Source organism: Macrotis lagotis, chromosome 1 (genome assembly GCF_037893015.1).
Source record: "Macrotis lagotis isolate mMagLag1 chromosome 1, bilby.v1.9.chrom.fasta, whole genome shotgun sequence".
Classification (NCBI taxonomy): Eukaryota; Metazoa; Chordata; class Mammalia; order Peramelemorphia; family Peramelidae; genus Macrotis; species Macrotis lagotis.
The window spans coordinates 569,046,776-569,065,126 of record NC_133658.1 but is presented as its reverse complement, the minus strand read 5'-3'; the positions used below and the strand labels follow the sequence as shown (position 1 = coordinate 569,065,126).

General features: G+C 35.7%; 1 long non-coding RNA gene across 2 annotated transcripts in view; it reads right to left on the bottom strand.

The window, feature by feature from the left end:
* LOC141521449 (uncharacterized) overlaps positions 1–17,599 on the bottom strand; it is an 86,255-nt gene extending 68,656 nt beyond the window's left edge. Inside the window, exons 1-2 of one of the 2 annotated variants that reach the window (XR_012477941.1) lie at positions 17,450–17,599; positions 3,209–3,249 (exon numbers count right to left, since the gene is read on the bottom strand). This is a non-coding gene — a long non-coding RNA (uncharacterized LOC141521449). The remainder of the gene's footprint in view (positions 1–3,208; positions 3,250–17,449) is intronic. The other variant, XR_012477942.1, reaches the window with a different exon arrangement.
* Positions 17,600–18,351: the final 752 nt, after the last annotated feature.

Here is an 18,351-nt window from a genome sequence, read left to right as displayed (position 1 = left end):
TCTCATACTTTGAATACATGGTCTCATTAGATCCTTACAGTAACCGTTTGAAGTAGGTGCTATTATTATCATCTATTTTTGTTATTTGTTATTGTTATATTTTATAGATTAGGAAACTGAGTATCAGAGTTTTGTGACTTTCTCAATAATGTGAGAGCTGGGATTTGAATTTAAGTCTATTCCACATTCTTTCCCCTCTACTTATAGGGGGATGCACTTTTCAAAAGTGAAGAGATTTGCTAAGTACTGAGAAGACTTAGAAGAGGAAGAAAAGGAATGTTAGGAATGTGATGCAGCTAATAAGGAAATGCAGCTTAGAAAAGGTCAGCTTTAAATTGAGACTTGAAGAATCTAGTGGCTGTGGATTAGTTGAAAGAAGCAGAGAAAACTTGGATATCAACAAATTGCCCAAAACAAGAACCTTGGTGGTCTCAGCCTTTAACAACAAAAGAAGACAAAGTAATTGTGATGCCAGAATATAGAAAAACACAGCAGCTGTAGCCTTGGACTTATTTGATCACAGATAAATTGATGCCATATCAAGCTGCACCTGACATGTTCACAGTTATTTTTGAAGTGAACAGGTTGTTGAGATATTTGCAGGTACCCTCTTTGTAATGTTTATTAGTTCATTGGTATTTAGTTACTTTAGCATCATCAGAGGTAATTCTTCCTAGTCTCTGTGAAATAAACTGTGAAGTATGATTGTTTTTTGTATGACTTTTTTAAACTAATGAAATTACTTAACTATGAGTTCTCTTAGATCTCTTATTTTTGAATAAAATTTTTATATCTTTTTTTTTAAAAATTCCTATCATTTCTCAATGAATCTCCAATAGAACATTTTCTTTCTAACAAAGAAATCAATAACTTAGAGTCAAAGGATTATGATAAAGAATTAGAGAGGACCTCTGAGAACATTTAATCCAGGGTTTTCAACAAGGACAGCTAGATGCCACAGAAGAGGTAGGAATATAGTTCAAATCTGGCCTCAGATATTTATTAACTGTGTGACTCTGGGCAAGTCACTTAGCCTTGTTTGCCTCGGTTTACTCATCTATAAAATGAGCTGGAAAAGGAAAGGGCAAGGCACTCTAGTATCTTTCCAAAGAAAATCCCAAATGGGGTCACCAAGAATCAGACCTGAATGAAAAAATGACATCAACCTACAGTCTGTGAAGAAGCTATTTATATATATATAACCTAGATCAGATTGCTTACCATCACAGGGAATGAGTAGGGCAGGAAGGGATAGAATTTGAAACTCAAAACTTTTTACAAAAACAAATGTTGGGTTGGCCAGGTGGCACAGTGGATGGAGCACCAGTCCTGGAGTCAGGAGTACCTGAGTTCAAATCCAGTCTCAGACACTTAATAATTACCTAGCTGTGTGGCCTTGGGCAAGCCACTTAACCCTATTGCCTTGCAAATTAAAAAAAAATCCTAAGAAAACAAATGTTAAAAATTGTTTTTACATATAATTGGAAAAAATATTTAAAATATATTAAAATGCAAATAAAATAATAAACTAAATATAAATAAAATAATAAATATAAATTAAAATATTAAATATATGTATATTTTATGTGTATGTAAACGTAAAAGTGCTGCATATGTACAAATATGTACATATATATGTATTCATTTATACATGAGAGGCAATGTAGTACAATGAATAAAGAGTTGGTCTCAGAGTCAGCTAAATTTAAACACAAATTAAACACTCATGTTTGTTTGACTCTGGATTTAATGTCTTAGTGTTTAAGGCAGTATATGCATTTATCTTTGTATAAGTATGCATATGTTTTATATATATATATATATATACACTTATACACATATACATACATGTACATACATGTACATATACACATATATGGAAAGAGATAATATAAATCTAGCACGATATCTATAGGTAAATAGAAATACATATATCCACATATATTTTTAATGGATGAGTCTATATAATTTCCTTCTGTTTTAATCCCTATGTAGTTTATCTTATGCATTTAAAAACATTATTCTGCCAAAGGGTCTATAAGCTTTAAGTTAATGCTATAGGGATCACACACACACACACACACACACACACACACACACACACACACACACCCCATTTAAGAACACCTGATCAATTTTTTTTTGATGAGAAAATTAATGTCTTAAGTGGTTAAATCTAAGGTAGTAGGTTTCAAGAATAGTAAGTTTCAAAATAAGAATTTAAACTCAGGTCTTTTGATTCCCAGACTAGCATTCTTTTTATCACACAGCTTTTTAACAACAGGAGAAGCTTCAGCATCCAACTCATTTCCAAAACAAAAAGTGACTTAGGAAAGCATCTCACCAATGGTTGAAGTTATCTGTTATCTTCAACTATTTGTTGTTGTTGTTGTTGTTGTTAAGCTACTTTATGGAAGTCAAAAGGGATAGTGAACAGAGTCTGCTATGTGACAGATGCTGTGTGAAGCAAAGAGGAAAGGAAGAGAAAGGAAAAGATGGGAAGGGAGCTGAAAGGAGAGAGGAGAGAGGAGAGAGGAGAGGAGAGAAAGGATAGAAAAGAAGGAAGGAAGAAACAGAAGGAAGAAAGAACAAAGAAAGAGGGAGGGAGAAAAGGAGGGGAGGGAGGAAGGAAAGGAAAGAAGAAAAGGAAGAAAGAGAAAGGAAAGGAAGAAAAGAAGGAAGAAAAAAGGAAAGAGGGAAGAAGGATGAAAAGGAAGGAAGAACATAAAGAAGGAAAGAAGGGAGGAAGGAAGGGAGGGAGGAAGCGAGGGAGGAAGAGAGGGAGGAAGGAAGGGAGGGGGAAAAGAAGAGAAAATCTTTGCCCTCCAGGACCTTACAATAGAAAAAGGCAAACATGCAAAACAAAACTGAAAAGGTGGAGGATTACAGGGAGGCTCCCGTTGCACTGGGCAGTGGTGGTGGAATGTTGAACAGAAGTTTAAAATGAGTGGAGTCAGGTGTGAAATAAAGAGCTGAGAGGTAAATCCTGCTCCCTGTCTTTAAATGGAGGAAATGACTCCACCCTACAATCAGATGGCAGAGAGTACTGGTGATGTATGGGCAACAAGACTACTGGGTCTTGCAAGATGATATTTCCCATGGTGGAGAATAAATCCCAAGGTCTGATAGGGAAAAGGAACTTTCTGTTCTGGATGAAGGCATCACACATATCTTGTCTAAACTACATTTAGCAACCTATCTTACAGACCTTACATCTTCGTCAGTGTGGTATGCTGAACAGGATTATATCTGAAATATCAAAATTAGAAAAGATTTCTATCAGTTATACTCTCTTTCTGTCCTACCTCTCCACAGAAACCAGAAGAAAAGAGCTGCATAGGTGGTATTTTAATTTTTTTTATGTCCTGGTAAGTGTCTGAAAAGAAACATTTATTTTATTTTCAATAAAAAATGAAAATTTAAAAGGAATTTTGACAGTTCCTGATGAGAGTATTACCCAAGTATCTTTGTAAAGTTGCTTGAGGTCTTGATCTGTCTACTTCTTTGGATTTAAACTCCAGGATTTCTGTTCACTCATTCCTTTCAAATTCTGATTTGCTCTCCAGCCATTTATTTCAAAATGCAATACTTGTAATCACTTCATACCGCTTTAACATCGGGTTCTAAATACCAACAGCATATGAGACCTCCTTCTTGCTGTGGCTAACTCTTTTAGTTATGGCTTAGATTCCATCCCCTCCTGTTTCCTCTGAGATATCAGGACAGAGTTCATCTGTGCCCCATGACTCCCTCCAATTTTAATCTCTCCTCCTCTACTGGCTCTCCCCCTTCTGCCTACAAACTTGCTCAGGTCTTTTCTGTCTTTAAAATACAAAACCAAATACAAATAAGTTTTACCTTCATACTGTTCTATCCTATCTCTCTCATCTTCACTTTTAACTTTACATCTTTGGATCTGTGATCCTATGAGTTCCTATATGGCATGGAGTCTTTCTTCTGTACAATGTTGTCTCCCTAAAGGGCCCGAGAATAGAATTGGTTTCTTTGGCCATCAAAAAAGTCTCTCCCTAACCCAGAATAAAACAAAACTTGTTTATATCTCACACTAGAGTGCCAGTCACAGCTCTTTGCTTTGCTTATATTTATCCTCTTTTCCTGAGTGATTTTTTTTTTTAAATTGCGAGTTTCTTTAAGAACCTGGCTAAAGGGGCAGCTAGGTGGCGTAGTGGATAAAGCGCCGGCCTTAGAGTCAGGAGTACCTGGGTTCAAATCCTACCTCAGACACTTAATAATTACCTAGCTGTGTGGCCTTGGGCAAGCCACTTAACCCCATTTGCCTTGCAGAAAAAAAAGAACCCGGCTATGCCTACAACTTCTGACCAGAATGAGGAAAGAAGAGTAAAGAAGACTGAATAACATCAGTTAGAGATGTAACAGGGATACTAGAAGTGAATAGTACCCTAGAAAATGTGGAAAGAAAAACATTTAAGATAGAAAACGTAATTAACAGAAAAATATAGTGGAAAAATAGTGGAAAAATCTGGGAGTGACAAAAGAGAACATTTAATTTGGTAATTAGGATTCACTGGTGAACTTGAAAACAGTTTTAACAGCATTAGATTGGAGGGAGTTGAACATTGAGTGGGCAGTGTGGCTCAGTGTGTAGAGTCAGGAAGTGGGTCTGGCATCAGAATACCTGAGTTCAAATTCTGACTCAAACATCACAAGCCATGTGACCCTGGGCAAGTCATTCAAGCTTTGTTTGCCTTTAATTCACTGAAGTAGGCAATGGCAAATGACTCCAGTATCTTTGTCAAGAAAACCCAAGAAATAGAGTACAATTGATTGAAATCTTTTCTAAAACTATACCGGGTCTTAAAGAATTGGACATAACTGAATGAGTGAGCAATAACAAAATGGCAACAATGTTGTATGTATGTATGTATGACTCCAAGGAAGTATTTAAATAGTCTCAACCTTAGTTTCCTCATATGGAAAATGAACATAATAGTAATAGGACCTAGTGATTAGCTAGGTTACATCTACCTAATTTAATAGAAATATTATAAATATATTATAAATAAATATAAATATTAAAAACATTGTTATATATAAATTATATAAACAATGCTTTCTGTTAAAGGGTTAGGTATTTTAATACTATGTATGATGCATCTTTCTTCCTACATTGTAAGCTTCTTGAGGACAGGGACTGTGTTTTAAAGTGTATTTATTTTTCTTACTTGCTGACTGCTGTCAGTATGGATTTGTAGATAGTGCAACTTCTTAATACATGTTTGTTGAATGAATGATATTTGAGAATGCTTATTTAGGCAGCTGTTTCAGGATGGATTAAAACTGAATCGAAAGAAACTGGAGGCAGGAATAACGGCTAAAAGCTGCCAACAAAGAAGGAAACATTTTCTCTTTTTAACTTAGTCAGCAGCTCTGTGAATATATTGATTTGTTTTTTTAAATATTAATTTCCCTTTAAAAATTTGTGTGAAAGACTAAACAAATTGAACTTTGGATTTATTTACTCAGATGTAGTCCCTGATAATTCCACTCTTTAAATCACCCTGTTTCCACACTGCAGGCCCTTTCAAACATTAATATTAATGTTCCCAGTTCCTGGCTGGGGCTGGTGATGATGGCATTTCAGAATTCAGATGTGAAAATGGAAAGGATCTCACAGTTTTAGATTGAGTCTTTCTGTTGTTTGGGCCTGGGAAAAGGGAAGCTAAAACATGCAAAGAGAGTTAAGAAAAATACTATTTAGAATTTAATATATCTCTTGTTACATAGAAAGCTTTTTGGATATTGAGTATAAGATCCCAGTTTAAGAATAATCTTGTTTATAAGCAAATCACTAGAGTGGAAGAAACACTGGCCTGGAGGAGGGAAGGACACTTGGGTTCTATTCCCAATTCTGCTGCTAATTCAGTGTGACCTTGAACAGATCCTTTCCTTTCTCTGGTTATCAGGGTCCCCATTTCTAAAATGAGAAGTCTGGAAAACGATAATCTTGGAGATCCTTCCTAGAGCTATAATACTAGGATTTAAAATGATAGTGACATTTTCACCAACTGAACTTAAATACTGACTCCAGCTGAGCCAAACAAGGATCATCACTGAAATTCAAGATCAGGTTTATTTTTCAATCAACAAGCATTTATTTAGTGGCTGATAGGTGTCAAGTACTGGGGCTATAATGACAAAATTGAAATTGTTTCTTCAGAACTGTGGGATTTTGTTTTTTTCTATTTTTTCTATTTTTTTTTTTCTATTTTCTTTCCCACTGCCCTTCAGTATGAATTTGCTGAGTTTTGAAATCTAAGTTTCCATACAATAAAGTGCTGCTTCTATAGAGCCTCTAAGGAGGAACCATGTGTTGAGTAATTGAACACCAACCAGAGTCATTAACCTTTCAATTCCTTGGAAACTCCCTTGTGGATATATCTTATTTGGGTCACAAGCACAAGCTCCCAATGCCAGATTTGTAAATGGCACTGAATAAAGGGATGAATGTCGGGACCATAAATCCACCACCAAAAAGGAAAGCTTGTTGTAGATCCTAATAAGGAACATAGTTCCCATTGAGACATTTTCAGAAGGGGCAGCTCTCTTGACAATTCCAAGTTAACAAAATAACACCACCATTCTGAGAACTCTCCAAGTATCATCCAAAGGGAGTTATACCCTTGTAAGCCAAGAATTGCTACCATTTATATGGTGCTTTAAGGATTGCAAGAGTATTTTTCACACATTAACTTATCTGAGTGTCACAACACTATAATTTACATGTTGTTGTTGTTATTATTATTGTTATTATTTTACAGATGAGAAAATGGAGACTAAGTGACTTGGCTCAGCATATCAGGGCTGGAATTTTTTCTGGCATAAAATATGAATCCCAGTTCAATGCTCTAACCATTACTCCAAGGTACCTCATTGTCAAGATTGTGATGGAATATTACTGTTCTAAAAGAAATGATGAATTTGATGTTCTTAGAAAAACCATGAATAAACTTGTACAAAATAATGAAGAATGAAATGAGAAGAACCAAGGGAATGTTGTATAAATAACAGAAGTAGTCAAAAACAACTTTAAGCAAATGAATATCTTATTATAAATGTCCCTAATTAACTACAAAGGACATATGTGCATCTAGAGAAAGAACTGAAAAATAGAAATGTATTGAGATTGGTATGTATGTATATATATATATATATATATACATATATATACACATATATGCTTAATGGTAGCCATCTCTAAGACAAGAGGGGGGACATCATAGCTTTATTATATATTCAAAGAATAGCAGCTTGTGCATTATAGATTTACAGTTTCTTGTGCAATCTTTTTTTAATACTATGTTAAGAAATTGTTTTAGTACACAACTTAAAAATATTTTTTAAATTGGGCCCTGGTCTTTGAATACTAGAAAAATCTTTTATTTTATTGATGTGGGTTATAATAACCAATAATGCATATTGTATGCCATGCACTACCTAATAAATGAATTGTATGTTTATATTATATATACATATATAAGTATATATGTATGCATATTGTATATTTATATATGCATATATGTTTAGTGTGTACATGAGTTTATAGATATGCATACATATGCATTTATAGATGTGTTTATGTTAGCATATTTATATGTGCATCATAAATATACATATAAGCATCCATAATTTATATTGAGTCATTTTATTTAAATATTGCATTCATTTCTGAATATCTCTTTCCTCTTATCCCTCAGTAAGCATTCCTTATAAGCAAGATTTTAAAAAAAGAAAATCAAGTCATTTGACAAAACTAAATGATATCTTGAGCAATATTCCATACTTATAGCCCTGCCTACCCCCACTCTAGCAGATGGTTTTAATAGTAGTGAACAAAAAAAAATCATTACCTGTAGCCACCTTCCATTGATCTCAACCTAGTTAGGGGAGGTCTTTAAATGACAGATATGTGCCCCTATAACACCTATTTGAGATACTTATCCAACTTGTTATCACCTGCCCTTTTGGTCTTAATTCCCCTGGTACAGTCTTGGAAAATCCAAGGACCAGCCAAATTTTTTTTGGGGGGGGAGGGGGCAAACTTCTATTGATCTTCATCCTGGAGTGACAAGAGAGAAGGAATGAGTTCAAAGTCTATTAGATAGGGTGCTGCCCTCTTGCCAATGAGGCTAGAAGGGGTTATTTGAAAAAGGCATTATCTTCTTTAAGTTTTAAAAGTTTTCCTTAACATGATGAACTCAGAGGAAATGGATACTAGTGGCCAACAGTAATAGCTTATTATATAGGAAGAGTTTGGAGGGACTAGAATCATGATTTCATTGGTATGGAAAACTCATGGAAAGAAAATTCCTTTCCCTAATGCAGTTAGTTTAGTACTTGCTTGCAATTTCTATAGCCTTAGGGAGTTTCCTGGGGCACTATGAGGTTAAATGATTTGCCAAGGCCCTCCTGAATTTGATGACCTTTCACAGGTGAAGTCCAAGGAGGGCAAACTAGGTCAAAAGCTGTTGCTATGCTTCACTTCCAGCTGACATTTTTAAGTGGTAAGATTTGGGGAGCTGGAAGGAGGACATATATGGCATAAGCCCCACACTAGCCCACAAATTGTCAGATCCAGTTTTGTGATCAACATGCTCCATCGACAGAAGACACCTACTGTAGGTAATGAGATGTTTCAATATTCTGATTTCAACATCCACTTTTCCTCCCAGATTTCCCAGTATTATTTATTCGGCTGCTCTCTGGATTTCTCTTGACCTCCTCCCACTATATGTGGACAGTAGAGTCTAAGATGTTGCTTTGAATTTTTTTCCCCGCAGTTACCCATTGGGGCTGTTCCTGACCTCAATTCTGTTTCTATAATGAGGCCATGCTAATTCGTGCTGAGAGCTTATGAGTTTTCTTTAAGCATGGGGAGAGGTCACTAAGATATGGTTAGGGGTGTTTTTTTCCTCCTACAGTTGCTGCTCCTGAGGTCTGATCAATTTACTTTCCTGTTGCCATCAAACAGTTTTCCAGAGAAATGAATGAAGAAATGCATCTGCTTCTGGATGAAAGAAGGAAGGGGAGGGGACAGGGGACAAGATAAAAAGCATGGTGGTGAGGCTATGAGGGGGAAAGGGTGAGGGTCTCCATGTGGCAATGGGGGATGGAAGGATCATCAGCTCTACTCGGCCTATTCAAACACCAGTCACTTTGTCACCACATAGCCGAGGCCAACAATTTGCACGGCATGATTAGAACAGGAAAGCAAATTAAACAGTTATTAAAGAGAAGCAATCAATTGGTACCTGGCAGTAGGCTGTGAGAAGATCTGTCAGTCTCTTTTATTAATTGAAGAAATGCCTTCAGGGAAGCCCTTTTAAAGCATGCTTACTTAGTTACACCGAAGGCACAATCCCTTAACAAGGCACCTATTATTGTTATTAGTGATAATACAATAATAATGATGATGATAATAACAATGGCAAATATTATTTCTTCTAGAATGATAGGCCTCAAGGGGATATTATTATTATTATTATTATCATCATTATTATTATGAAGAATGTATCCCTTGCTGGGCCCTAATTACCATTTTTATAACTACTCCATATTATTTCATTCAGGCAAAAAAGATTTGTTTATTTAGGTTTTCTGTTCCCTTTCCCCATTTCCTGTATTACCTTCCTGAAGCTTAACTGTATATCAGGGAAGAATGCTGACTTAGGACTTGCAAGAACAGAGTAGAGCTGCATTTATAGCCTTGGATATTCAGGGCCATCTGAGTTAAAATAAGCCATTAGTCACCTACTATGTGCTAAGGGTTGCTAGGTGTTCAATGACATTCAAATATGACCAGTCTCAGATGTCTGAAAGCTTAGATGCCTGGTCCCCATGACATGTATTTGGCCACAGTATCAGTGGAACCCTAGGTTATAACTAGATTTATTGTACTGTATTGAGTAAAACATTCTCAGGCAAGAGAACATCTAGGCAAAGAAGAATATCACCAGTATCACGTAACTGCAGGAAGAAATCCATGACGAGATGTCAAGGAACAACATTGCTTTACTACAGTCTCAGTTCTCTCATTTATAAAATAAGGATAGCCATAGGATGGTTGGGGGAAAATATTTGTAAGCTGTAAAGTATTTAACTATATAAATATGAACTATCATTATGATTAAGTGAATTTCCCCCTCCCTCCTTCCTTTGGCTTCAACAGAGATTTTCTTTGCCTCTCCAATGAATGTTTTATCTCTTTGCTCTACAACTCATGGAGTGAAATATTAAAGAAAACTACTATAGCATCACTCAATTTTTTGCCACATATGCCTCTCTTGTACAAGTGCTTTAGAAATATTATCACCATCATCATCATTCTCCTCATCATCAATGATCCCCATCATCATCAATGGATCAAGAGGCAGCAGAGTATATGAATAAAGAAATGATCTCAGAGTCAGATCCTACTTCAGTTATATACTGACTTTTTGACTCTGGGGGAATGTTTTAATCCCCTGTAATTTATATTACAGATGTGCTGCCAACCTGCCTCAGTGAAGGAGTTTGCATATGAAGAGTTCCTTACACTGATGAAATCACAAATGTGGTAGAAGATGAGGGAAGTCACATAAACTTGTTCTTTTGCTATGAGAGAATAGCTTCCTCCTTCCTTTTCATGGAGTTTATTACTACAGTATAAAATAGCATTAGGTCCCTAAATAATACCTTATAGGTTAGTTGTAAAGATAAAATGAGATAGGTCAAGAGCTTTAAAATCAATTGAGTTTTATTATTAAAATATAAAGTGAAAAATATACATATATAAGTGAATTTTATTGGTAGCACCATAAGCATACAACTATTAGAAAATTCAAGGTCCATCTTGTCCAACCTTTTCATTTTAAAGATGAAATCAAGATCCAGTGAGATTGTATGTCATACAGGTGGGATTGGTTCTCTGTAGGCATTGATCTTCCAACAGTTCTACATTGCCTCCTAGCTAGTAATAGTAGTACAGAAAAGTTGTAACTCAGCAGTGAAATGGGAATGACTTGGATCTCCTTTTACCCCTATTCCTTAATACCCTTCCTAAAGTATATTTGAGGGCTCTCCAAAACCTTGTTAAACAGACAGGATATCAAATCATGTTCTTTAAGTCTTAGTGAGGTCCCTTATACCATAAGTAATATATCTCCTTATTTTGTTAGAGTAATGTCATTCCATGTACCCACTAAGAATTTTCTATTTATGTATTACTAGATTATGGGCAGGTTTACATGTTCTGCATATAATCTTACTTTCATAATATCTGTTGATTAAACTAATTCATCTTGATTTTTATGAGATACACATTCTGAGACAGATGGTTGTGAAAAACAGAAAAAAGTAACAACTTATTCATTTGTTTTCATTTTATTTGTTTTTTTTTCTTTTCTCTTCGATTTTAAAGTATATATGAGTGAGATCAAATGACCAGGGATAATGGCAATCTAGTTTAGGGACTTTAAGTTTCAAGAATGCTGATATAAATATAGAATGAGATTGTGTGATGCTAATGAAAGAGGATAGAGATAAAAGAACCCTTAAGTATTTCAAGTTTTATGATCTGATCAATGTGGATACCCTTCCCAATAGTGCAGATAAAGACTCATTTATATTCATATTTTCCATGGCTTTCTACCTATGTGAACTTAATGGGGCTCAGTTTCCTCAAATGTAAAAAATTGCAGGAATGAGGGAGCAAGGGGCAGTAGATGAGGCAGAGATGACCCCCATCTCTGATTGCAAAGAGTTGAACACATACACTACACATACCCACCAAATGTATACACTTAGAAGGCTCAATTCTGCCTCACCTGTTGCCCCCTCACCCCCTCACCACAGTCCCTGTACTAAAAAGTGGTATTCTAAATGATCCACTCATTCCTTCTCCATTATCAATCTCATTCACTTCCCAGGGGCAGTTAGGTGGTACAGCGATTAGAACACTGACCTTGGAGTCAAGAGGGTGGGAGTTCGAAACTGATCTCAGACACTTGACTCTTCTTAGCTATGTGACCTTGGGCAAGTCATTAACCCTGATTGTCTTGCATCCAGGGTCATGTCCAGTCAACCTGATTCATATCTGGCCACTGGACTCAATTGGTTCTGGAGGAGAAAGTGAGACCAGTGACTTAGCACAGCGTCCCCCTCACTCAAATCTATTTCATGTACTTGTCATGGCATTAATTCCCTGATGTCATGGTAGTCTTCAAAAAATGAAGGACAAACATTATTATTATCATTCACATTCCCCATAAATCTTTCAATTGAAGGCTTTATGATGTCTAGTTAGGACTTATTACATAACATCCTGGTTGTGTGAGATATTCAAATCAACAGTTAAGCCTCTATTAGATTCTGTGCATACACACACACACACACACACACACACACACACACACACACAAGTGTGTGTGCGCATGCCAGCACAAACCCTGCCCTCAAGGAAACACATGTTCACAGATAAGTTAAATAAGTTAAATACAAAATATTTTTGTTTGGTAAAACCTGCAATTTATCAATGTAGGGAGCTCCCTAAAGTGGATCTGGAGCATTTGGTGTTTAAGTTACATTGTTGTTGAAGCATCAATTGAACCTAGGTCTTTTTAACTTCCATGGTTTGAAAGATCATCTTGGCAGTTATGCAGTGTAAGCATTATAGATGGAAGCAACTGGATGTAAAGGCACTAACTGAGATGATATTGAAATCATTCAGGCAAGAGGTAACAAGAATCTCAACTATTTGTTGACTGTGCAAGTGGAGAGAAGGGGATGTATACAAAAGATATGTGAGGTTGAAGATAATAGGAATGCAGGTGGAAGAAAAACCATCACATACAGTATATATAGTAACTAGGTCAATTTATTAGAATATTAAGTGAGAAACAATCATTTCAATCTGGAAAAATAAGTAGGAGATGGGCTTCTATTTAATAGAAGAATCTTTTAGGTTCTTGGACAGGGGAATGAAGATTATACCTCTGTTTTAGGAATATCAGATAGACAGCTGGGTGATGGGTGAGTTGGAGAGGGGAGGAACTTAAAGGAAGGAGATCCATCTGGAGGTTGTTGCCAAGAAAAGGGTAAGAGTCAAAGATCATCCTAAGAAAGCAAACCTGACTAGAAGGAAACTTGGGAAGGGTGTTGGTTATAGGGGGAAAGTGAATGAGCTCTTTTCTGGATATTTAGAGTTTGAGATACCTTTGGATCATCTGGGTGGAGATGTCTAGGAAGTAAAAGGCAATTCAAGACTGGTGTTCAGAAGAGGTATGAGTGATATATGAAATGATAGGGTTTAACTAGTATTGGTTGCATGGAAGAGAAAACTTAACCTGAAGAAAATCAGGTGCTTTATCTCTATTTTCATGACTATTGCAAATATTTAAAAGCATATAGAGCATCAGAGTCTCTAATAACAATTACAGTTGCTAAGGAAGTGAGAATCAAAGAGGATTGCCACATTGCAATGGAAATTACAAGGTGGAATGAAACATTTGGCTCTCTACCCTATTTGAGAGAGGAGAGCAAAAATCACATTTGCATTGATACACCCTTCATCACCTTCATTGACATTTTGTGTTAGAGACATAAGTTTGGGGGATGGGGAGATTTCAAAAACACTTTTGGGGTGTGAGCTGGAGAAATCAGTCCAGATGGCAAAGCTCCTTGATAGCTAACAATTCATTCTCTCTCCTTCCCATGCCAGATGAGAACAAGGAGGCATCTAGGGTGTCACTCAGTAAAGACCATAACTAGTATTAGAATATGTCACAGCTCATTTGTATTCATCAAAGAGCTCAACAGCCACCTCTATTCTAGCCACAGGGAGATAAAAAAAAATTCACTCCAGTTAAAAACCCACCATGCAGATCATAATCATATAAATAACAACAGGGAGAGACTTGAGGAAAGGAGAGTAGAGACAAGAGACCCTGGACTTAAACTGCTTCTAGATGACTTCTTCCTGTCAAGTAAGTTTGAGAAGCAATTGTAGCATAGGGTTTTGAAAACTGACTTTGGTCTTAGCAAGACCTAGTTTTAACTACTGCCTCTGCTACATACCCACTGCAAGACTCTGAGCAAGTCATTGAAATACAAATTGCAGAGAAGGTGTCAACTTGCATCAGTAGAAAGTGTTTCCTCCCCTGGAAGTTCCCCTGTATCTAGGTTTACATCATGAATGAAATTGCATTTTGGTATACTGCACATTTTCTTTATAACCATAAACCTTTTTAAAAATTTCAACCCTTGTCTTTTTCTTTTTGCTTATTTTTTTTTACTCTTCATTTTTGCCTTTCCATACTGAGCAAGGGACTTTAATACAATCTTAATCATCATTCCATGTTCCGAAGTTCATGGGCAGATTAATTAATTCTAAAGAGATGCATCTCAGACAATAAAGGAAGAACCTTATATTGCTGCCATCTCTTCCCCATTAACTGATACATAGCATAGAATATTAACATAATGCCAAGTTCAGAGGTGGTTGGTGCAGGGGTCCCAAGCAAACAACTGTGATTACTTAAGGGAAGGGAGACACCTCAGGGTTAATTGCCAACATCTATGCTTACACACACAGGGAGACAAACATGCCTCACTGGCCTCATAAATACATGGAAATCAAATTACCCAGCTAACAGGCTGGTTGCAATTTCTTTTTTACCCTTCATAGTTTCAACTTACAGGCAGAAGGGTTAAATATAGGGTAGTTAGCACAGGTCAAAAAAAGGCTGCTGCTGATGAGGGCTTTTGTTTCACCTTTAACATTTCTTTGTTTATTTCATTTTTGACTGTTTACAATTTTGGCCAATTAGCCATTTCCTTAGGGGGAAAATAAATAGTAGACATAAATAGTAGACAGTTCATCTCTATGTATTTATTTGAGATGATCTTAGGATACTTTACTTTTTACTTGCAAATTTTTTGGAAATATTTTCAAGTATTTACCATAGACTTATTGTGAAATGAATGGATGTATTTGTATTAATTTTAGACATATAGGTATATATTTGGATAAAAATTTTGGATAGAAAATTTCCTTTTCAATTATCTTTTAAAAAATTGTGCATTTAAAAATACTTTTCTGCAAAGGGATTCACAAACTTAAACAGGTAGACAAAGTGGATATGATGGAAAAAAAGAGCAAGAACTCCTGTGTCTAAAACACCCTTACATCACCAGGATTTGTCTTTAGCGTTCATGATCCCATTATAAGGCCACTCAAGAGATCGAATCTGATCAAGGAGAAGTGGTTTGTGAAGAGCACTAAAGAACCATGTATCTGAGATCAAAAGTTGGCTGAGTGCCTATATTTATTAATGTCAGAGGGAGTTGAAGGGTTGAGGGTAAAATTCTGGGTTTTCCCCAGAGATTTCTTTAGTAAAATTCTAAAATCAAGGTTATAGCTAAAAGAAGAATTTGTACGGATATTTATTATCTAACCTCCTTTCATAAAAATATAATGATTCACTTAAAATTTGTAAAAAAACAAAAATAAAAACCTAGAAGAGACATAAACTTATTTAAATAAGATACCTCAGATTTTCATGGTATCTATAGGACAACTAAGTCAAGCAGTGAATGGAGATCTGGAAACCAGTTCAAATCTGAACTTAAGACACTAGCTGTGTGACTCTGATTAATCCTTTTAACTTCTGTTTGTCTCAGTTTCCCAGTCTGTTAAATGGGGATAACAGCCTCAGATATTAGTTGTGTGACCCTGTTTAACTTAACCTCTATTTGCCTCAGTTTCTTTATAAAATGAGCATAAAAATAGTTATCTACCTCCCAGAGTTATTCTGAGAATCAAATGAGATAATTTTAAAGCAATTATCACAGTGTCTGGTAGAAAGTTAAGTGCCATTTAAATGTTTATAATAATAATAACTAAAGACTTTAGGAAACATTTTTTAAAAGAATAGTGACTATTTAATTTTTTGTCTTTATGTCTTCAGCACTTAGGCATAACAGGTATGTTACTGAATAATGCTAGAATGTATTCATTTCCTGCAGTAAGAACAACACTGGTCTTGAAACCCAGAGCCCTGGGTCTAGTATTCACTTTGCTATTATATACATGTGACCTTTGACAAGTCAACAGATTTTCATGTGTAAATTATGGGATTTAATTGCTTGACCAGTTCTGGTCTTGATAGAATTCAAAACTTCTATATAAGAAGTACACCTAGGGGGGCAGTTGGTGGCATAGTGGATAAAGCACTGGCCCTGGAGTCAGGAGTACCTGGGTTCAAATCCGATCTCAGACACTTAATAATTACCTAGCTGTGTGGCCTTGAGCAAGCCACTTAACCCCGTTTGCCTTGCAAAAAAAAAAAAGTATACCTAGGAAGACTAAATGAGGGCCTAAGTAATATAATTTCAAAGGTACTTAGAAATAAATCTTAATTCATTCTTTTCTCACCTGTAGGAAAACAAGAATTTTAAAAGTTCTGTTCAAAAAAGTATAACTGGAAAGACCTTGATCTTATTTTGCATCTGAACTAGGAAGAAAATGTTTCTGAACTAAGTTCAGTTTGGAGGGGTGGGGGGAAGGGGATGTAGAGAGGGAGAATGATGGCTATGAAGTCACAGGATTTGAGTTCAGATCCTAATTCCTCCATTTCTCATCTGTGTGATGTTGGTAAGTCACTTCATGTTCTTTTAACTATAGATGAAGGGATTGGACTACATAAATTGCAATATCTCTTCCAGATCTAAATTTATAAGCTCCAGTCCTAAATTACATCTGTGCCTAATGGCACAGATGCAGCCAGAAGCCTACTTAAACAGCCAGAAGCCCATTTAATTCAATAAACATTAATCAATTATCTTCTATGTGAAAGACACCAATTATATTATTAATAATATGCCTGAAGGTTTCTTTTGTAAATTTGTAGTGATTTGTTTATAATACTATCTATATAAATTTAAAAGTAACCTTTGAGAGGGATTTTTATAATCATCCCCATTGTGAAGTTGGAAAACTGATTCAACTAGCTGTCCTCATCTCACAAAGCAAATCAGTGGTAAAAAAATGAAAGAGAACTCTGGCTCCTTTCCTCTCCTCCATTTAGTAATCTCATGTTCTTCCCATCTTAAGCACTCAGGTATCTTTGATCTTTTCTCACCATTAAGTATCATTTCAAACCAATCACTTAACTTCACTGGGCCTTAATTTTCCATTTGTGACAAATGAGACAATTGAATTCTTGTGTCCTAATGTTTAATATGATATCTGGCCCAGAGTAGGTGTTCAATTAATGTTTATTTACTGATTATACATAATCTTAAACTCCTGTACAATTTCAAAATTCTATAATTCTATCTCTCCACAAAACAGACCTTCCATAATTTTTCCATTTTTTCCCTCTGATGAGAGAAACAGAATTATCAAATATGTAATAAATAGAAATCCTTTTACCTTTCACACATTTTCAAATTTTCCCCTGCTGCTTCAGCTAATTAATTATCAATGTGATTTGTGTTTAGACAAAAGGGTTTGTCTCCTTCACAGCCCATCTGCTTCTCCATAACCTTGCTGTGAAGTCATTGCAAAGAAGAACTGGTGATAAAGCAATCATCTCCATGGCAACTGACTACTATGTCACAAACACAGGACTGTGACCTCACTGCAGGAGAAAGGGGATAAATCTGAGTTCTATTATGGAGAAGATAAGGGTTCTTAGTTAAACACTAAAGTTCATTATTTTAAGAATTAAGAGATAGGGAAATCAGTCCATTCAGAGAAATAGAGCCAGAGCAGCTTTCTTGGTCTGCATCCAGGCTTGTGAAATTCAACTTTCTTATACATACAGGTATAATTTATTCACAAATATAATTCTAGACCCAGCTGGGCTGAGTATCTCATACACAAAATACTGACCTTTTCTTCTGAACTCACTGATATATGTTATTGATCAGCACTTTAGCATACTATTTTATTTTATAGTTATCTCATATATAAATACATGATGTGCAGAAGTGTATGCATACCTAACAGTATTAATTTTTTCATGCCACACACTTAAACATTTTGCTTGACCTGTAATTCAGTAATAAAGAACTGTTGCTAAGGAATTTCAACTTCCTCCTGTTACTCAAACAAAATATACAAGCTCCTCCTCCAAATGTTATAATCTTATATCTAATACACCAAGAGGTTAAAAAGACTTGGCCAAGGGCATGAGACCAATGGAATTGAGGGGCAAATACTTAAGAGAACCAAAGCTCAGAGAGATTAAAGGACTTCCTAAAATCACACAATAACCTTGTGATTAATTACATACAGTTTAAACTGTTTTCCACTTGAAAATGACTTTCAAC